The following is a 6457-nucleotide window of genomic DNA, read 5'->3' as shown; positions in this document are numbered from 1 at the left end:
AAAGCCGTTATATCCCAAAATAGGCATAAACCGAGAAAAAAGGCTAAAACCGAGAGAAAACATTGATTCGAAGCAATAAACAGCTTTGTTACTCTTTCTAGGGTCAAAATATGTAACAATCCAATGCATTTGACTAATTATAAGAGTTTGGGTTGAATTTGGAGTGTTTAGACACCAATTATACCCATTTTGTCCCAAAACAAGCTAAAACCGAGAAAACATTGATTCAAAGTAGTAAAAAGATTTTTTACTGTTTCTAGGGTTAGAATGTGTGACAAACCAATGCATTTGACTACTTGTAAGAGTTCGGGATGAATTTGGAGTGTTTAGACAATACTTAAACCCGTTATATCCTAAAATAGGCATAAACCGAGAAAACAGGCTAAAACCGAGAGAAAACATTGATTCGAAGTAGTAAACAGCTATGTTACTCTTTCTAGGGTCAAAATATGTAGCAATCCAATGCATTTGACTAATTATAAGAGCTCGAGTTGAATTTGCAGTGTTTAGACACCACTTTTACCCATTTTGTCCCGAAACAGGCTAAAACCGAGAAAACATTGATTCAAAGCAGTAAACAGCTTTGTTACTGTTTCTAGGGTTAGAATGTGTGACAAACCAATGCATTTGACTACTTGTAAGAGTTCGGGATGAATTTGGAGTGTTTAGACAATACTTAAACCCGTTATATCCTAAAATAGGCATAAACCGAGAAAACAGGCTAAAACCGAGAGAAAACATTGATTCGAAGTAGTAAACAGCTATGTTACTCTTTCTAGGGTCAAAATATGTAGCAATCCAATGCGTTTGACTAATTATAAGAGCTCGAGTTGAATTTGCAGTGTTTAGACACCACTTTTACCCATTTTGTCCCGAAACAGGCTAAAACCGAGAAAACATTGATTCAAAGCAGTAAACAGCTTTGTTACTGTTTCTAGGGTAAGAATGTTTGACAAACCAATGCATTTGACTAATTCTAAGAGTTCGGGATGAATTTGGAGTGTTTAGACAACACTAAAAGCCGTTATATCCCAAAATAGGCATAAACCGAGAAAACAGGCTACAACCGAGAGAAAACATTGATTCTAAGCAATAAACAGCTTTGTTACTCTTTCTAGGGTCAAAATATGTAACAATCCAATGCATTTGACTAATTATAAGAGTTTGTGTTGAATTTGGAGTATTTAGACACCAATTATACCCATTTTGTCCCGAAACAGGCTAAAACCGAGAAAACATTGATTCAAAGTAGTAAAAAGATTTGTTACTGTTTCTAGGGTTAGAATGTGTGACAAACCAATACATTTGACTAATTGTAAGAGTTCGGGATGAATTTGGAGTGTTTAGACAATACTTAAACCCGTTATATCCTAAAATAGGCATAAACCAAGAAAACAGGCTAAAACCGAGAGAAAACATTGATTCGAAGTAGTAAACAGCTATGTTACTCTTTCTAGGGTCAAAATATGTAGCAATCCAATGCATTTGACTAATTATAAGAGCTCGAGTTGAATTTGGAGTGTTTAGACACCACTTCTATCCATTTTGTCCCGAAATAGACTAAAACCGAGAAAAGATTGATTCAAAGTAGTAAACAGCTTTCTTACTGTTTCTAGGGTCAGAATGATTGACAAACCAATGCATTTGATTAATTCTAAGAGTTCGGGATGAATTTGGAGTGTTTAGACAACACTAAAAGCCGTTATATCCCAAAATAGGCATAAACCGAGAAAACAGGCTAAAACCGAGAGAAAACATTGATTCGAAGCAATAAACAGCTTTGTTACTCTTTCTAGGGTCAAAATATGTAACAATCCAATGCATTTGACTAATTATAAGAGTTTGGGTTGAATTTGGAGTGTTTAGACACCAATTATACCCATTTTGTCCCAAAACAAGCTAAAACCGAGAAAACATTGATTCAAAGTAGTAAAAAGATTTGTTACTGTTTCTAGGGTTAGAATGTGTGACAAACCAATGCATTTGACTACTTGTAAGAGTTCGTATTAGAATGTACCAAGGAGGAGAGGCCGGTAAGGCCGAGCCTTGGAAGAAGAGAAGAAAGGCCGGTAAGGCCGAGCCTTGGAAGAAGAGAAGAAAGGCCGGAAAGGCCATGTAAAGGCCGTGTCCGGTACCATGTACCGTGTCCGTGAACGGACCCATGTCCGGTGAGCGGCCAGGTAGGCCGTGAACACCAGGAAGAGAAGGCCCATGAAGATGCCCGTCCGTACAGGTCCGTCCGTACAGGCCCGTCCGTACAGGCCCGTCCGTACGGTCTCGGCCTGTTACGTCCGTACGGCCTGCGCTTGGTCCAAGGGGCCTCACAAGAGAAAGGCCGAGTTTGAGAGAAGGAAAACAAGGCCTTACAAGAGAGAGAGGCCCATGGGAAGAAGAGAAGAAAAGAGAGGCCAATGGGAAGAAGAAGAAGGGAAAAGCGCACAAGGAAGGAAGGGAAGGAAGAATCACGTGGCCTTTGGTTGGTGAAGGAAGGAGCTGTCCCTTTCACCATTGTCTTGCCCAAGAGAAGACCACTTTATGTCCCTATCTCCCTTCTTCTCTCTCTAACGGTCATATAACATTTTGTACTCATATATTACATTGTATACACTCTCATATGTAATAACACAACAATAATATTGAATAAAAGAAGAGAAACGATTTTTCCTCTCTCTACCTTGTGTTCTTGTTCATGTCACCAATGTAGAGAGATTAGGGTAAACGATTTAGGGGCTGCCCTTAAGGCAGCCTATTCTCTTCTCAAATCCACCTAAAATCTTCCTTATTTACTGTTTTCTATAGCCTAGATTACTGATTCTTAATCCTCTTTCTCCTAAGTACACAAACTTGAGTGTTGTGATACTAGAAGAGGATAAGTCTCAAACTAGGCTGTTTGTTCCTCATAGATCCGATTTATATCTAGTATTTGGGGTCTATTGAGGTTGTTTGTGGGGAGTTCATCACAAGTTGATGTCCTCTCCTTCCCCCTTGAGAATGAGCTAGTTTGTTGTGGGTATAAGGAGATTCAATCCTTGGGAGTTGTCTCTCCTTTGTCAAGAGCCATCTCTCTTGAAATCCCAACATGGTATCAGAGCCCAGGTTCTGTTCTTGGTGATTCAAACTCGTTCTCAAGGTTTAAATCTCTTAGGAGATAGCTTAGTGAAAGTTTTAAACTTTGCTTAAGTGTTAATTCGCTTAGCCTTGTTCTTTAAAGCTTTAACTTTGCTTTTGTTGTTAAAAACGATTCTCTAACAGCTCAATGTTGAGTAAGCTTGGTCTCTTGTCTTGTTAGAACTTGTAGACCAAGTGTGTAAAGAGAAATCGATTTTACAGCCCCATCCTTAAGCTTTAAAAGCCTCATTCTTAAGCTTTACCGATTTGGTGAAAGTTGGGTACAAAATGAGGTAGTGATGAACTAATGAGCAAATCGGTTGTGTTCATGGTTAGGATTCACGCTTGAGGAAGAGAGAGACCTTGTTTTTCGCATATATGGTCTGCTTGGTCAAAGAGATTAAAGCTGGTCCAAGAATGCTTTGTTTTAACCGATGGACAATAGGGTGTTCCAAAGGCTCTTTTGTTTCTTGTTTGCTTGTGACCACGAAAAGCATCTTCTTTATGTTATTTTCGTGGATCTAAAGCCTTAAGATCTTGGAGAACACTTTGTTTAAGTGATTCTACCATGAAATTTGTCTAAACCGTTGGAGAGATTAATTTTCCAATCGGTCCATGTGTTTCAGCCACTAAAGCACCAAAAGAGATTGTCTTGTTGGTTGTTCTTGGCTGTCAAAGTTGTCTCAAACTCAAGAAAACAGAGTATAACTCTGTCCATTGGAACTCTTGAGTCCAATTCTACACTCCATCCATCTTATACTACCCCCCATTCTCTTATATATATACTCTATTATACTCTCTTTGGTTACTTATTCTCCATTTACACTCTATACTCTACTCTACACTCTATACTCTAACCCCTAACAATCTCTTGTTTAGAATCTGTCCCATTAAATTTTGGTTTCAGTTTCAAACTTGAAGATTGTGTGGAGCTCACTTGCTATCTCAAGAAGAAGTGGCGAGGTTGAAGGCTACAAAGAAGCCATGAGAAGGCGCAGCACAATGCTTGGAGTTAGAACCAATGGCCATCAAGCTTCTTAGACCACACGTTTCACCACCATAGTAATAAACTCCGGCGGTCAGGTTTACCCGAGGAGAGCAGAAGACTCTTTTGAGCGAGGTAACCTATTAAGCTGACCGAGAGAGATAAAGCTTTGGGTATTAAACTCCGGCGGTTAGACTCATCCGAGGAGAGCAGAAGACTCTTTTGAGCGAGGTGGTCTATTTAAGGCTGACCGAGAGAGATAAAGCTATGGAGGAAGTTCTAGTGGAGAGAGCTGGTGGAAGGTGATGAATCAGCCCAAGGACATGTGTATTAGTGCCAAGTTGTTGATCGGATGTGCACAATGGTCTTTAGGAAAGGTGATGCACAAGGTTTCAACTGTTGATTGGATGTGCACAAGAACGGTGATGCACAAGGCTTCAACTGAGGTGATGAGGTTTCAGCCCATCATCAAGTAAAGGTTACGGGGGAGATCAAGTGACTTCAGACCGTACCTCACAGATTCTGCTCGGCCACAAGCAAAAGTCTTTACTTAAAGCTCAGCCGAAGCGTCTCAAAGATCGACTCGGACGAAACCCTTCCACTGCGATTCGGCTTCCGCGTTCTTCATTAAAGTTCGAGACCACAGAGTCATCTTGCCAGTGGAAGTGGAATCATACCAATCCGAGCAGCCGTTCGAAAGTTATGTCCGATTCAGTGGGCATGTGTCAGTCTGACAAATAAAACTGACCAGGTTTAAAAACCATGGTTAGAGTAGGAGCGGTCTCAAGGAGGAATTCCAAACCGCAACAGTGATCAACTCTCTCCCTCCTATTCATCAAAACACCAAAAGGCTGTGCTCTAAACCCTACTCTATTTAAATTCCTAATTATTTTTAGTTCCATTGCTAGTCTTTACACTTCCATATGATTTTTCTTAAATTGTCACACTTATAGAAATTTACTTTGATATTCCTCATAGCATACACTTACACTTTTCTTCTTTATCACTTGTTTAAAGGGTAAAGGAGACTATGAGAGCCTCAAAGAAATTCTAAAGGTGCAAGGATGGAGATCATAAGGAAGGTGCCAAAGGCAAGGTGGGCTAAGGAGAAGTAGCGGTTCAAGTCATGAAGAGAAGAGAGCTAGTTCCTTATAAACCAAGGTCAAGGGACATCATGGATAGTGAAGGCTATACTCTTTTTCCCTCTAACAAAGTTTTATCCCAAGAGGTTTTCTTTGTTGAGGTTTTTTTAATGAGGTAGACTACACTACTCCACTCTTGATCTTTGGTCCCCATGGTGTCCCGCCGATCAAGCGTGCGGGGGAGTATTAGAATGTACCAAGGAGGAGAGGCCGGTAAGGCCGAGCCTTGGAAGAAGAGAAGAAAGGCCGGTAAGGCCGAGCCTTGGAAGAAGAGAAGAAAGGCCGGAAAGGCCATGTAAAGGCCGTGTCCGGTACCATGTACCGTGTCCGTGAACGGACCCATGTCCGGTGAGCGGCCAGGTAGGCCGTGAACACCAGGAAGAGAAGGCCCATGAAGATGCCCGTCCGTACAGGTCCGTCCGTACAGGCCCGTCCGTACAGGCCCGTCCGTACGGTCTCGGCCTGTTACGTCCGTACGGCCTGCGCTTGGTCCAAGGGGCCTCACAAGAGAAAGGCCGAGTTTGAGAGAAGGAAAACAAGGCCTTACAAGAGAGAGAGGCCCATGGGAAGAAGAGAAGAAAAGAGAGGCCAATGGGAAGAAGAAGAAGGGAAAAGCGCACAAGGAAGGAAGGGAAGGAAGAATCACGTGGCCTTTGGTTGGTGAAGGAAGGAGCTGTCCCTTTCACCATTGTCTTGCCCAAGAGAAGACCACTTTATGTCCCTATCTCCCTTCTTCTCTCTCTAACGGTCATATAACATTTTGTACTCATATATTACATTGTATACACTCTCATATGTAATAACACAACAATAATATTGAATAAAAGAAGAGAAACGATTTTTCCTCTCTCTACCTTGTGTTCTTGTTCATGTCACCAATGTAGAGAGATTAGGGTAAACGATTTAGGGGCTGCCCTTAAGGCAGCCTATTCTCTTCTCAAATCCACCTAAAATCTTCCTTATTTACTGTTTTCTATAGCCTAGATTACTGATTCTTAATCCTCTTTCTCCTAAGTACACAAACTTGAGTGTTGTGATACTAGAAGAGGATAAGTCTCAAACTAGGCTGTTTGTTCCTCATAGATCCGATTTATATCTAGTATTTGGGGTCTATTGAGGTTGTTTGTGGGGAGTTCATCACAAGTTGATGTCCTCTCCTTCCCCCTTGAGAATGAGCTAGTTTGTTGTGGGTATAAGGAGATTCAATCCTTGGGAGTTGTCT

The 6457-nt window shown here is 41.2% G+C and overlaps 1 long non-coding RNA gene across 1 annotated transcript; it reads right to left on the bottom strand.

Annotated features, from left to right (window-relative positions):
• Positions 1-2621: 2621 nt before the first annotated feature.
• Positions 2622-6088, bottom strand: LOC147945700 (uncharacterized). Its single transcript, XR_015596137.1, has 2 exons — positions 5551-6088; positions 2622-5460 (listed from the first exon to the last, which is right to left on the bottom strand). It is a non-coding gene; the product is annotated as an uncharacterized LOC147945700 (long non-coding RNA).
• Positions 6089-6457: the final 369 nt, after the last annotated feature.

The sequence above is a fragment of the Camelina sativa genome, chromosome 4 (assembly GCF_030686135.1).
Source record: "Camelina sativa cultivar CO46 ecotype springtype chromosome 4, ASM3068613v1".
NCBI lineage: Eukaryota > Viridiplantae > Streptophyta > Magnoliopsida > Brassicales > Brassicaceae > Camelina > Camelina sativa.
Note: the sequence above shows the minus strand (reverse complement) of the source record. Positions and strands in the feature narration are given on the sequence as shown.